This window comes from Solanum pennellii, chromosome 10, assembly GCF_001406875.1.
Source record: "Solanum pennellii chromosome 10, SPENNV200".
In the NCBI taxonomy this organism is placed as follows: domain Eukaryota; kingdom Viridiplantae; phylum Streptophyta; class Magnoliopsida; order Solanales; family Solanaceae; genus Solanum; species Solanum pennellii.
Genome location: NC_028646.1, coordinates 12,256,235 through 12,272,643, shown reverse-complemented (window position 1 = coordinate 12,272,643; position 16,409 = coordinate 12,256,235).

Below are 16,409 nucleotides of genomic sequence, written 5' to 3'. Positions count from 1 at the left end.
CCCGAAATTTCTTACCATAAATAAGTTTTCCTTTTAGGAAAAGGTTTTGGATTGACTAATCCTTTTCTTGTAGGAAAATGTTTAGGACTCTATAAATAGAGGAATGTTCCTTCTAACTTAATCAGCATTCATATTGTAGTCTTAAGGGCTTTGAGAGTTTTTAGTTAGGGGGAGAAATTGTGGGTCACAAGCTTGATACGTTATCACTTGTGTGAACCTCCCATGTATTCCGAGTGAATTGGTTGAGGTTGTTTCCTTCTATATTTTGTACTCTCATATTTATTGTGGATTGCTCATCTCTTTTGTGGACGTAGGTCGATTGACCGAACCACGTTAAATCTTTGTGTCTTTTGGTATATTTCTCGTTGTCTTCTTACTCGTGGTATTTCGAGGTTTGCTTTGCTAGCTTCTGCATTTACACCTGTTTATTTTCGGTCCTAACAAAGGAAACATGGCAGAACATGTAGGCACTGGTACACTGTTTGTCATCATCAAAAAAGGGAGAAAATTTTATTTGTAGTTTTGATGATTTGACAAACTCAGGGACCTTATGAAGGAACCTGGTTCTTGGCTCAATATACTTTTTGGCTGCCAGCTGGAGAAAGTACAAAAAGTTGGTGCACAGTCTCCAACAATGGCAGAAGTGGCAGACGCGCCAGAAACCTCAGCCAATGGGATTATTTTACGTACTATGACCTTTCTAGATAAACAAAACATCCCTATATTCACAATTAGTTTTTGAAACTTGAAAAACATCTCAAGAACTCTTGCTAAGGCTTATAAAAGGAGTGAAGAAGCATCCTCAAGATCAACTCAAATCTGAAAGAGCTGGAAGTGTAGTTGTCTTAGGATTATTTCTTCTGCACATAAATTGTAAATTTGTTCCTCCATCTACAAAAGAATCAGATAGTTGTTTGGTGTGTAAAATCAACTGATTTAGTGGGCAGCCTTGAGTGTTGCTTAGTAAAAATTCTAAGTCATCCGGAGCGTGGTGATTTAGTGGGCAACCTGAGTGTTGCTTAGTTGAACCTAAGTTGTCTAGAGGTTATAGCTTAGTGGGCAAAGTGAAATCTGCTTAGACTCTTCAAGTAGTAGAGTTATTACTTGGTTGTTAGATTAATAGCTTTTTCTCACGTTGTTGTAACCAGGTTTCACTTTTGCTTGTGAAGATTAGTGAAAACGGTTGAAAATCCTGTGTGACAGGTCGTGGTTTTACTCCTTTGAGCAAGGAGGTTTCCATGTAAACTGCTTGTGCTATTTTCTATTGTTACTTACTCTTCATTCTAACTTCGAGTTCAGTCAAGGGACCTGGTCCGTTGACTGGTAGTGGACGCACGTATTCTAACACATACCATAACAGGCCTAGATGTATGTTGTTCTATTCGACATAACAACCTATTTTCTCGTCTGACTTGTTTGATATGTTCAAATGTTGCAATGTAAAAAATAACATCCTCAATGTCGCTATCAGACTCACTAGCACTACTTGATATGCTCATATTAATTTGATCTACTGTGTTGTTCAAATATATATAACTATAAGTTGTAATAAATACAAAATGGTAGATGTAATAAATTAGCTGTTTGAGTAAATGAAGAGAATAAGTTTATTACTCAATAATCGATTGGTGTGAGATAAAGTGGCAATATGTTGGTGAGAGTAATAAATTTTATTTCGGTAAAAATAATAAAGTTTTAAAAGTAATGATGTGGATATAAATTTTATTTACATAAGAAATAAATGGTAAGTAGATATAATATATGGTTCTTTAATAAAATATAAACTTGTGGATCAATTTTTTTATTAAAATATCTCAAATCATTATATGAAATTCACATATCATGGATTTTTGGAGAATATGGAATCACATCTCGTGATAGAGAATCATGAGATGGAATCAACCTAAAATCGCATGTCCAAATGCTAATTCCATCTCACGATTCCATATCATGATATGATATCGCATGACCAAAAGCCTACTTAGTACGTTAATTGTATTAATGCATATTTGTGCCTATATTTAAGACTAGGCACTAGGCCGGATTGTACTACTACCATTCCGCTCCATTCGGGTCCATAATATTCGGGACGAAATGCGATACATTGAACCGGTACACAAAATGAAATGGTATAATGATTTGGTACCGATATATCGGTACCGATTCATCCTGGTTCCGTTCCTTTTCGATCCCGATAAATTATTTTTTAATTAAAATTACAAATATCACTTGTGTCATTGTTTATACTTTTATTAGCATTTCTTTTTGTTTATTTAATTTTTAAAAATTACAAATTTAAGTTTTTTTAAATCATAAGTTATAAGTAAAACTTAATAACTTATAAACTTCAAAAGATTCAAATCTTGAAAACTTATAACATAAGCTCAAAACCTTTTCAAAAGAACTTAACTTAAAACTTATATAAGTATAAATTAAAAAAAAATCTTTAAAATAAACTTAACTAAAATTACATTATAAATTTTAAAAGTTAAATACCGTAAACTATTAAACTTTAAAAAATAAAAAAATATTTATATTTTCGTAATTCATAATAACTAAAAAAAAACTTTTGTTTTTGAAATAGCTACATTTGTCGCTCCGTTTATCCCGTCTTGTTTCGTTCTGATTCATTTCAATCCGTCCCGATTCTATCCTGGTATATAGTGGAATGTGACGGAACCGAGGCTCCATCCCGATAATTTCAGTCTGATTCGTCTCAATATCGATCAACAACCCGATCAAATCGTCCCGTTTTGGTCTAATACCGGTTCATCCCGGTCTTGTGGTCCCATTTCGATACGGTGCCCAGTCTTACCTATATTAGCTCATAATATAGGATTCAACAGTCCTTCTCATGGAAGTGATTTAGATCGGAACTGTTGATGTACCATGGTTTCACGGTACTTTTAATGCTTTTTTCTTAAGTTTAGTGTGTGTCCAAAAGCCTTTTTATATTGATTTTTATGTAAGTTTCTCCTTATTTGAAGGAAATCTGTTCAAAGATGAACGCGGAAGTTTTTGAGCGAGAAATGCAGAAGAGACCACCTACGGAGCTTATGACGGTCCGTCGAGTCTGTGACGGTCCGTAGGTGGCATCGTAGTGAGGAGAGAAGGTGCTGAAGGAAGATGGGGAAGTCTGACCTAGTGTGGGATTACGGAAGTCCATGACGGACCGTCATAGCCACGACGGTCCGTCCTGCTGGTTCGTCGTAATGATCAGAGAGTAGTCCAGTACCCAAATTCCAAGAAGTTAAAGTATTATGGAACGGAGACCCTCGACGGACCGTCGTGCTTAAAACGGTCCGTCATACCTGTTCGTTGAGGGTAATGAAGAAAGCAGCAAAAGAATTTGTGAAGTATGGGATGACGGAGGCCATGACGGCCCGTCGTGACCACGACGGTCCATCACGAGGTTCGTCGACTCAGACGCGTTTTGACAGATTTTCAGTAATTATAATCCTTCTTTTATTCGGTTTTTGTTTTTATTATAAATAGTTCTAAAAACCTCGTTTTTGGGGTTAGACTTTTGGTTAGACGGTTAGACTTTTCGATAAACTTTAGTTCTCTTGTTCATGTTTTGAAGGATTAATTTCAGCAATTGATACACTTTTTCTGGAATTGATTGTTGGTGCTTTTGTTGATTAATCAAGTGAATTTTTAGATTTTATTCTTTCTCATTAAAGTAAGTGCATGAATTCTTATATTAAATATATGAATAGTGTGATTATGACCATGGGTAACTAAACTCCATAACTAGGGTTGTGGGAACCATGGGTGAAAAATGAGGTAAAATCAAACTAAAATAGCAATTTTAAAATAGTGTCTTGCATGTATTGATAATTCTTTCGTTTAGAAGTCTTTTTAATGGATGACCAACGTTAGAACTCGCCTTAATGCTACTTGCCGGACCAAGGAGGTAGATAGTAGGAAAAGAATTATCAACATAGACTTAGTGTACACTATCTAATAGGCTAGTATCGGTTGGTACGAGGTAATAACGTAGTCAAATATCGAATACAATGCTTAATATGAGGTAAAGGTAAGGGTTAGTATAGCAACACACGTAGCCGGACCAAGGTGCGGAGTGAAATTTTCTAGATGCCAGACCAAGGATTTAGATATACATAACTTATCACTTTACATGCAAGATACTAGGAAAGAATTGTTATAGTTAGAATTATCAAGTTAGGAACCTGTGGGGAACACTTAAGCCCTAGTTACTTTTATTAATTGATTAAGCTCCGAGATTTGAATCTGTTAGTTGGTTACTTTAATTTAGTTAATTATTTTCATTAGTTTAGAGTTAAAAAACCCCTTTTCTGTCTTTTGTTTTCTAAGGAAATAGTTGACTAAATAATAGTAATAATAGAATAAAGTTAAGTCTGAACTATTTTCCTCGTGGGATCGACCCCAACCTCATTTGTTGGGTTTCTTACTTGATACGGCCGCTTTACTTCTTATTTGAGAAGTAAGTTTGAGCGTATCAAATTTTGGCGCCGTTGCCGGAGAAAGTAGCTTTTAGATTAACTTTAACTTATTACTAAAGTTTAGTCGATATTTTCTTAATTTTACTTTTCTATTGTTTTTTATTCTTGAAGAACTAACTTCCTTGTATGCGAAATACACGGAGAGGAAGAGAACCCTTGTTTCCCTACGACCACGAATTAGAGCGTACACTACGCAATATGAATCGAAACTTGGGTATTAACGATGATGATCCAAACCAGAACATCCCAGCTCCAGTTGATGCTCATGGTCTGTTATTACCCAATGATCCTGGTGAAAATCAACAAAGGGGAAAAAATCGCGCTCCACGTCCTCAAGAATACTATAGAGGTTATGACAATATTGCAGACTTTGATGGGCCACTTGTATTGCCCCCTCTACCACAAGGCCACACCTTTGTGGTAACTAGTAGTCTGATGCAAATGCTCACTGCTAGAGGTTTGCTTTCAGGGCTACCTTCTGAGGACCCACATTCCCATATAGCTAAGGTAAGGCACTGTGTAAAAGCTGTGTAGGGAGGCCTGATTTGAATTTGGATGTAATAGGGTTAAGACTATTTCCTCTCTCACTGACGGGAGAGGGTGCTATTTGGTTCACTGAGCTCCCTTATAACTCAATTTTCACTTGGAACCAACTAAGGGACGTTTCTAAGCACGTTACTACCCGGTCTCCAAGAAACTAAATCACAAAGTCAGAGTGAATAACTTTGTGGCACTACCAGGAGAGTCAGTTAGCAGTTCTTGGGATAGATTCACTTCATTCTTGAGAAGTGTCTCCAATCACCGCATAGATGATGAGTCACTGAAGGAATACTTCTATCGGGGACAGGATGATAATAATAAGGCGGTATTGGATACTATAGCGGGTGGTTCTTATGGGGAGTGTCCTTATGCCGAGATTGCCGAAAAGTTAGAGAAAATCTCCAGGAATAATAAAGCTTGGAGTACTAGGAAGTCAGATACTGGAAGAAATACCTTCGAAGTGCAATCCACACACAACCCAGCCACAGATGAGATTCGTGAAGAGATGGCTCAGATGAGAACTGAGCTTGGGTTGGTATTAAAACATGTCACTGGGGGGTGCAGAAAAGATAAATGCAGTGAACTAATTGTCTAAACCACAACCACCAAATGATGAATATTATTATGAGGAGGATCCCTATGCGGTAAATGAGTATATGGGGGGTTTACGACCGAATGCCCAAGGATCAAGTAAGGAGAATTGACGCCAAGGTCAAGGAAACTAAGGTCGAAACTATGGTAACTATAACCGTGAGGGTAATTATGTCCGAGATGGAAATAACAACCGCGACAACAACTTCAACAGGGGTAAATATGGTAACAGAAATGATAGGAATGGGCCCTATGTTACTCCTTAAAATCGTGAAGTTGTTCCTAGGGATGGTGGAGGTAGTATGGCGCAAGTTGAGGATATGTTGCACAAAATGATGAGGAGGTTCGATGCTAGTGATGAGCACACTAAAGAGTTAAGGAGTGATTTAGCGTGTATTGGGCAGAAAGTCGATATACGTGCAATATCGATTAAGCAGCTTGAGTTGCAAATGGCCCAATTATCTGCGACTGTAAACACACGGCAACCGGGCACTCTTCCTAGCAACACTGTCCAGAATCCAAAAAAAGATGGACACTGTATGGCAACCACTACTCGGGGTTGTAAGCAAACCATTGACCCACCTATGCCTTTTAATGAGGAAAAGGTGATAAAAGATAATGATAAAGTGGTAGAGGTTAGTGGTGAAGTAGAAGATAACACTGGAAAGATGCTGAAGTGCCTAAAAAGGTAACTCCCATGCCTAGACCCCCCCCCTTTCCTCAAAGATTAGTGAAAAAGACCGAGGATGGTAAATATCGGCGTTTTATAACAATGTTGAAGCAGCTTTCTATCAATGTCCCTTTGGTAGAAGCTCTAGAACAAATGCCCGGTTATGCCAAGTTTATGAAAGATCTGGTTACAAAGAAAAGATCGGTCACTTTTGAGGATGATGATAGAATGCAGCATTGTAGTGCTATTGCTACAAGATCTCTAGTACAAAAAAAAGAAGATCCGGGTGCGTTCACTATTCCTTGTACAATCGGGTTATTACATTTTGCGAAAGCATTATGTGATCTGGGGGCAAGCATAAATCTCATGCCCCTCTCGATTTACAAGAAGTTGGGTTTGGGTGATCCAAAGCCCACTGCGATGCAGCTACTGATGGCCGATCAAACAGTAAAAAGGCCTATAGGGATACTCCATGATGTGCTAGTAAAAGTGGAGTCGTTCATATTTCCGGCAGATTTTGTTATTCTTGATTATGAAGTCGATTTAAAAGTACCTATTATTCTTGGGAGGCCATTCCTTGCTACGGGTAGAGCCTTAGTTGATATGGAAAAGGGGCAGATGAAATTTCGGTTGAACAATGAAGAAGTGAACTTCAACATTTGTAGGTCCATGAGGCAGAGTGGTGAGCTCCAATTGATATCTGCTATATCCTACAAAGTTGGTTAGTCATCCGAGACATAAATAGAAGAACGTCTAGGTGTAGAAGCATTAGCGGCAGTGATAATGAATTTTGATAACGATAGCATTGAAGAGTATGGGTCATTAGTCGCGGCTCTTGATCGTGGTGATGTTCAGTTTAAATCGAAGAAATATGAGTTAGACATGAAGAATCGCGAGTCTCCACCCGCGAAACCATCTATAGAGGAGGCTCCAAAGTTAGAACTAAAAGCTCTCCCACCTCATCTCAGGTATGAATCTTAGGAAATATTGACACTTTGCCGGTAATCATTGCATTAGACCTGAATGAACAACAAGTTGAGAGTTTGGTGAAAGTGCTAAAAAGGTTCAAACGAGCCATTGGGTGGACTATTGCGGACATTATTGATATCCCTCCAGGTATTTGTTCTCATAAAATTCAACTCATACCCAATCATAAGCCAAGTATTGAGCACCAGAGACACTTAAATCCACCTATGAAAGAGGTCGTGAAGAAGGAAATAATTAAATGGTTGGATGCCGGAGTAATATATCCGATCACCGATAGTAGTTGGGTATGCCCTGTTCAGTGTACCTAAGAAAGGGGGAATGACACTGGTCCCCAATGAGAAAAATGAACTTGTTCCAATGAGACCGGTTACTGGATGGAGGGTGTGTATGGATTACCGTAAATTAAGTGCATGGACCGAAAAAGACCATTTTCCTATGCCCTTCATGGATTAGATGTTGGATAGACTTGCCGAAAAAGGGTGGTACTATTTTCTTGATGGATATTCGGGGTATAATCAGATTTCTATTGCACCAGAAGATCAAGAGAAAACCACCTTTACTTGTCCATATGGGACCTTTGCGTTCAAGAGAATGTCGTTTGGGTTGTGCAATGCACCCGCCACATTTCAGAGATGTATGATGTCGATATTCTCCAACATGGTGGAAGATACGATTGAAGTTTTTATGGATGATTGTTCTGTGGTTGGTGAATCATTCGAGCGGTGTTTGAGCCATTTATCTGAAGTCCTTAAGAGATGTGAAGACTACAATTTAGTACTAAATTAGGAAAAATGCCACTTCATGGTGAAAGAAGGTATTGTTTTGGGTCATCACATTTCAGAAAAGGGCATAGAGGTTGACCGAGCTAAAGTCGAGGTAATAGAGAGACTTCCCCCACCTATCTCTATAAAAGGTGTGAGAAGCTTTCTTGGGTATGCAGGTTTTTATCGGAGATTCATCAAAGATTTTTCAAAAATTGCGCATCCATTGTGCAAACTGCTGAAGAAAGATTGTAAATTTTATTTTGATGAATCCTGTCTTAAAGCATTCGGCGAGCTAAAAGAAAATTGGTGTCTGCACCTATCATTATTTCTCCGAATTGGAACATTCCATTTGAGGTGATGTGTGATGCTAGTGGGGTTGCTCTTGGTGTGGTATTGGGACAAAGAAAAAACAAAATCCTTCACCCCATTTACTATGCTAGTAAAGCCCTAAATGAAGCCAGAAGAACTACACAGTAACTGAGCTAGAACTCCTTGCAGTAGTCTTTGCTTTTGAAAAATTTTGCTCCTATTTGCTAGGTACTAGAGTTATAGTGCATACTGACCATTCAGCATTGAGATATTTGATGGAAAATAAGGATGCGAAACCGAGGTTGATTCGTTGGGTATTACTGCTACAAGAATTTGACTGTGAGGTGAAGGATAGAAAAGGGACCGAAAATCAAGTTGCCGATCACTTGTCCCGTCTAGAAGATGAAGCTATGAGAGAGTTAGGTGATAAGACTGATATTGATGATACTTTCCCCGATGAGCATGTATTGGCTGCCTCACAAGACTTGATTCCATGGTTCGCAGATTTTGCGAACTATCTGGCTAGCGATATTGTTCCATCGGACTAGTCCTTTCATCAAAGAAAAAAATTCATGTATGATATGAAGAAGTTATTTTGGGATGAACCATACTTATATAGGAGCTATGCCGATGGGCTTATTCGGCGTTGTGTGCCAGAAGTTGAGATGTTGAGTGTTTTAGAGGCATTCCATTCCTCACCCGTTGGTGGACATCATAGTGGTACCCGAACCGCTCATAAGATATTACAATGTGGTTACTATTGGATAACTATTCATCAAGATGCTCATGAGTTTGCCAAAGCATGTGATAGATGCCAAAGAGATGGCGACATTTCAAGAAAGCAAGAGCTCCCTCTAAACCCCATTCTTGTGATTGAGTTATTTGATGTTTGGGGTATTGACTTTATGGGTCCTTTTGTGAGTTTTCATGGAATGAAGTATATTTTAGTAGCGGTTGATTATGTATCTAAATGGGTGGAAGATATCTCCCTCGCAAACAATGAAGGAAAGAGTATCACTGCGTTCTTGAAAAAGAATATATTCTCTCGATTTGGTACCCCAAGGGCAATTATTAGTGATGGGGGATCTCACTTTTGGAACAAATTGTTCAAGGGATTATTAGAGAAATATGGGGTTCGCCATAATGTGTCCACTCCTTACCATCCTCAAACTAGTGGGCAAGTTGAAGTGTAAAATAGGGAGATCAAACAGATATTGTCAAAAACAGTGAATGCTAGTAGAACGGATTAGTCAAGGAGGCTTGATGATGCTCTCTGGGCCTACCGAACATCGTATAAGACTTCCATAGGTATGTCCCCATACCAACTTGTATATGGGAAAGCTTGTCATCTTCCGGTTGAATTAGAGCATAAAGCCATGTGGGCTATGAAGAAGTTGAAAATGGATTGGAACGAAGCTGCAGAACAACGGTTAACTGGGTTGAATGAACTCGATGAATTTTGCCTGAAAGCTTATGAAAGCTCAGCCCTCTACAAAGAAAAGATGAAGAAGTACCATGACCTAAAAATTGAAAAACGAGAGTTTATGGTTGGGGATTTGGTGTTTTTATACAATTCTAGGTTGCGCTTGTTTCCGGGCAAGCTCAAGTCCAAATGGACTGGCCCTTACTTGATTACCCAACTATTCCCTCATGGAGCAGTTGAGTTGGAAACCAAGGAGGGTGTGCGGTTTAAGGTGAATTAACAACGAATAAAAATCATTTTGGGCATGCTGAATCGGCGAATGAAGTGATCGAGGCATACCATCTTGATGAACTCTGAGTAATCAAGTGTCTTCAGTCGTGCCGCGACGTTAAATCAGGCGCTGGTTGGGAGGCAACCCAATACGCAGCACATCACTAGGTTATTCTGCAGAAAGTCACTCCGCAACATTCACTGACGGATACATCGACGAACCGTCACGCTTGCGACGGACCGTCGCATGAATCCGTCGTGCCAGGTATGTTTTTCATTTATTTTCAAAATTAGGGCACCCATGACGGAACCCATGACGGACCATCGCATCTGCAACGGACCATCGTCGGGGACTCGTTGCGTCATTAACCAGCAACCTGACCCGACCCTATTAGGGATTTTAAAAAGTTTTCAACCTTTTAAACTCCCCACCCCTTCATTTAAACTATTTCTTTCCCTCTTTCTCCCATTTCCTCCCTTTCCAACTTTCTGCCTTTCTCATCCTGTTCTCTATCAACTTATCCACATCACTTCCCCAAATCCCAAAATCTCCTTTCTACTGGTCGGATTCTGCTGGTGTGTTTCTGCTCTTGATAGCTGAGTGCCTCACTTGCTTGTTTTTCTCCTCTTCTCAGGTATGTGTCTCTGATCTCTACCCATTTACACTGCATTTTTGTTTTTCAATTACTATTGGCCTATTTCTTTTTGGTGGGTCTTTGCTCTTTGATCCAATTTTGTCTGACCTAGGTTGAGAGTCCCTCGAATTGCCTTGTTAAAATTCGAGAAATTGGTGTTTTAGCATTGCTAGTTTGCTAGGTATTTGGGTTAGAAACATGTAGGTTAATATCAAGTATTCCGTTTGAGTCATAGGGGATGATTGTGGCATCCTCAGTTCTGTCACTGAATGACAGAACGAGACCCTGACGACGGACCATCGTACCCACGACGGAACCTTCATAGGGTCTTTCTCAACACCTCACTATTCATTTACTCTAAGTGTCCACCTACGGACATATGCGACAGACCGTCGTTCCCACGACGGTCCGTCCTGCACAACCATTATGGTTGTCAGAGACCTTATTCCTAAGGATCTCAAACTTTGTCTAAGTGTCCTCTGACGGACATCTACGACGGACCGTCGTACCCACGATGGTCCGTCCTTCACAGCCGTCATGGTTGTCAGAGATCCTTGTCCTAAGGGTCTCCATTTTTTTTCTAAGTGTCCACTAACGGACATCTATGACGGACCGTCGTACCCTCGATGGTCCGTCCTGCACAACCGTCATGGTTGTCAGAGACCCTTGTCCTAAGGGTCTCCATTTTTTTCTAAGTGTCCACTAACGGACATCTACGACGGACCGTCGTACCCTTGACGGTCCATCCTACAACCGTCATGACGGTCAGAGACTCCTTTCCTAAGGGTCTCCATACTTTTTCTAAGTGCCCCACGACGGACATCGACGACGGACCGTCATTATCACGACGGTTCGTCCTGCTTATCCGTCATAACTGTCAGAGACTTTCCTTCTGAGAGTCTCCAAATAAACATTGTTGAAGTAAGACATGACGGACCCCATGATGGTCCGTCATACTCACGATGGGCCGTCACCTGGTCCGTCGTGTTTCACTGCTACTACAGAGATGTCATTACAACTTTGCTCTTATGTGTATTTTGTCTCGTTTTTTTTTTTTTGTCTTGTTTGCTCTTTCTAGTACTAATAATGATTCTTTACAGTAACTATCTCTAATGGCACCGAAACAAGATCGAGTTTACGCACGTGGGCGTTCAAAGTCTGTCGCCCCGTCTGCCCGACTGGTTATAGGCTCTGATGATGAGCATGATCCCGAGTACGTGCCCCCAGGCACTGCCATTCCAGCACGAGCTGCACGTACAACAAGAGCTACGCCAAAAAAGCTGGCGTTCGCATAGTCACTGCCTCCCAGTCTGATGAGGAGCGCACACTGACCGGCACACCTTCTGGGTCAGCTACACAAGAAGAAGGAGCGTCTGGTTCCTTAGGAGTCTCGCGGTCGAAGAAATCCTCCGGGTCCGCAGAAGTCTCTGCACCCGCCATGGCTGCACAGTCTGCCTCGTCTGATGAGGCTGACTGTCCTGATTCCACTCCAGGCTCACCGACTGGAGTTCCCACCCCGGTTGCCGACCAGCCCAACCGGTGGTGTGTCGACGGGCAATCCAAGTGTATTCAGACGCCAAGTTTCTAAATGATAAAGGCGTCATGACACGGACCCTTACACTGGAGAGGCGGGTCTTTACGGGAAGTCTCCCCACCATGTCAGATATCCACACTCTCTTTACTAGACACCGGCTAGAGTGGACAGCTCGTTCTTTAGGCCGCTACAGTGAGGAGTTGGTCCAAGAGGTTTACGCCTCTTATGTGGATACTCTCCGATCACAGATCGATAGGCGGGCTGCCCCCGCCAAACAGGCCCCACTTGAGCACGTCAGAGTACGCGTCATACAGGTCGACATCTCCCTGCCAGCCATCCGCTGGTATTTGTACGGCAAGGATATTGATACCACCAGGACCCCTCTCACTGCCGAGTTCGACTACCGGTGGAAAATTGTTAAAGATGGACGATTCTTGCGTGAGCCATCATTGAGAGAGACCACAAAGAGGTGGATGGACCAACACTTATCTATTGATGGAGAGGCCGCCGACTGGGTAATGGAGCCGAAGGGATCCATCAGAAAGGCTAACTTGACCTTCACGGCTAAGTTTCTATGGTTGATTGTCCGCCACTGCCTCTCCCCCACGGCTGCAGATAATATAGTTACATGGGATCGCGCAGTTCTGATGGCAGCGATGATGGCCGGGTTAGAGGTTGACTTCGCTTGGCTTCTTCAGGTGGTCTTGCACGAGAGGGCTTTCAAGGTCACCACTACTTACCCTTTTCCGTGCATGGTATTTTCATTATGCAGATCCGCAGGTGTGCCTATCTGGCACATTGATCAGCTCAAGACTCCGCAGGGCTATGTTGATATCGGCCTCATCAGGGACGAGGCCAATGAGTTGGCTCCATGCAGAGGGCCCCGTCCAGAGGTGCCTCCACTTGGTGAGAATCTGGCTGATACTGTAGTGCACGCTCGAACGGCTACGCAGGCTACTTCAGCACCCACTGACACTTCTGCATCACATCCAGCCTTGGATGCAGAGGTCTATTTCTGAGGCGGAGGAGCGTTTGTGCGTAATATGGCACATCACACATAGAGGAAGATTGCGGAGGTTCATCAGCGCTTAGACGCTTTTGAGTTGCGGGTGCTAGCCCGTCCATCCCCTCCGATGGACGTGTCGACCCTTCAGGCTGCGGTTGTGATTTTGCGAGCAGATTTTGATATGATCCTAGAGGCTAGGGTGCCTGAGTCTGAGGCCCCTTCTGCAGAGCCTGCTGAGGACACAATGTTGGCTGCTTTATTCGCCACTTGTGAGATTCCACCACCTCCCCCTCGAGAGCATACTAAGAGGCACAGGGGTCGAGAGGAGGATGAGGCTAGGGCAAGGAAGAAGGAGCGCCGTGAGATGGAGGCTGCGAGAAGAGCCTCAATTGCTGATGAGGAGGCGCATAAGATTAGGGTTGTAGAGTTAGCTGCCGGGGCATCTAGCTCCAGAGATGTGGAGACAGCGGGAGGCACGACTGATAGTGCTGTTGCTGATGAGGACACTACTGAGGGTGTCCAGACTACAGAGGTAGTGGGTTCCGGGGAACCGGACCCACCAGCTTGCTGATCGCCAGCGCTTTACGCCTCAGGTTTGCTTCACCTACCACTCTCGTATTCCAGTTTTTATTTATGCATTGGGGACAATTGCATACCTTTTTGTTGGGGGTGGGGTAAATGGAAAGTGAGTGCTAGGGTGAAGTCTGAGTAGCCCAATTCACGATCCTCTTTTGGGTTTTTCTTGCCTGTATTCTTTTTTCCCAAAAGACTGATTGCTTTTATTGTTGAATCGGCATGTTATATCTTGTGTACATAGTATAACTCTGAATCATGATGGCTAAAACAAATATGATATCCCGATATGAAAATGATGCATGACTAGGCATATTAATTGATAATTGTGTGGCTCTAAACATGACATAGAGATACACTACTGCATGACCTTGAATCTAAGACTCAAACTAGGTGTCTAATAATCTGGGAATGTAATGAATGTCAAGTGAGTGTGAGGAAAATTCGAAGGATCCACCATTGAGACTGAGCTAGAACTTGCCTGGTTAGTCTTGCTAAAAGTAAGACAAAATGAACAATTAGGAAAGGATCATAGGCCTTTGTTCGAAATAGTCAATCTTGAGCCCAAATAAAAAAAACAAATGAAGTTAATCCCGTATTGATCCAAATGATTTGAGCCTAAAAACAGATCTTTCTTTTTCACCCCAACTGATCTTCTCTGGGAACAATGTGTTGGCCCTGGTCCCTCCTTGGACATGTGCACCTCAATTTATGCCAAAAGCATAAGTTGAGGGTGGCTAATGCAGAAAACAACCTTGTCGTGGCCCTGACCCAACCGTAGCTATTGTGAACCTTCACTCATGGCAAAGTCATGAGTTGAGTGTGGCTGTTATAAGGAATACTCCGGAAAGTGGGTCTGAAAGAATGAAGAGAAAGAAAGAACAAAACAGAAGTGACTAAAAAAAAAAGAAAGAAAAGTCACTTACATATAAGGATAAGAAAGGGAAAACAGCAAGATAAATAGAAAATTGAGAAATTGGGCGAAATAAAATGATAAAAAGGTGGTACGTTTAGCCGATATGTCAAGGAGGGCAACAAGTCACTAAAGTATACCTAAATATACCCTACCTGACCCTGAGCCTATGTTACAAGCTAAGAAAGTCCTATCGTGATCCTAAGAGTTGTATGGCGAACGTAAAGAAGTGAAAATAAGGGCAAGCTTATGGCAATATGTATGAATGAGTTGTGAATTTATTCTGAGAGTGAGTGTTGAAAATTAATCCTTATACTCAAACGGAAATCATTGTGTGAAAAATGAGGATGTTGTTTTGAAGTGAGGACACTAGTTGCAATACCGGAAATATTAGCACCTCGGTGAGAAATTGAAGAGGATAGGTGTCAGTGCGTGGTGAGTCTGTGTCATGGTCTGGTTCCACATAATTCAAGCATAATAGTGATAACATGCATAAACATGATGAGAATGATTGGGATTGATAGCCAAATGATTGCGAAAGTTAAAATATGGATACTCTTGTACAAAGATTTTGTAGTGAGTCATAGTGCGTCGCTTGAGGACAAACAACGAATTTAAGTTGAGGGTGTTGATGTACCGTCATTTCACGGTACTTTTAATGCTTTTTCCTTAAGTTTAGTGTGTGTCCAAAAGCCTTTTTGTATTGATTTTTATGTAAGTTTCTCCTTATTTGCAGAAAATCTGTCCAAAGATGAACGCGAAAGTTTTTGAGTGAGAAATGCAGAAGAGACCACCTATGGAGCTTATGATGGTCCGTCGAGTCTGTGACGGTCCGTAGGTGGCATCGTAGTGAGGAGAGAAGCTGCTGAAGGAAGATGGGGAAGTCTGACCTAGTGTGGGATTATGGAAGTCCATGACGGACCGTCATAGCCACGACGGTCCATCCTGCTGGTTCGTCATAATGATCAAAGAGTAATTCCAGTACCTAAATTCCAAGAAGTTAAAGTATAATGGAACGAAGACCCTCGACGGACCATCGTGCTTGGAACGGTCCGTCATACTTGTTCGTTGAGGGTAATGAAGAAAGCAGTAGAAGAATTTGTGAAGTATGGGATGACGGAGGCCATGATGGCCCGTCGTGACCACGACGGTCCTTCACTAGGTTCGTCGACTCAGATGCGTTTTGACAGATTTTCAGTAATTAGAATCCTTCTTTTGTTAGGTTTTTGTTTTTATTATAAATAGTTCGAAAAACCTCGTTTTTGGGGTTAGACTTTTGGTTAGACGGTTAGACTTTTCGATAATCTTTAGTTCTCTTGTTCAAGTATTAAAGGATTAATTTCAGTAATTGATACACTTTTTCTGGAATTGATTGTTGGTGCTTTTGTTGATTAATCAAGTGAATTTCTGGATTTTATTCTTTCTCATTAAAGTAAGTGCATGAATTCTTATATTAAATATATGAATAGTGTGATTATGACCATAGGTAACTAAACTCCATAACTAGGGTTGTGGGAACCATGGGTGGATAATGAAGTAAAATCTAACTAAAATAGCAATTCTAGAATAGTGTCTTGGATGTATTGATAATTCTTTCGTTTAGAAGTCTTTTTAACGGATGGTCAACGTTAAAACTCGCCTTAATGCTACTTGCCGGACCAAGGAGGTAGATAATAGGAAAAGAATTATCAACATAGATTTAGTGTA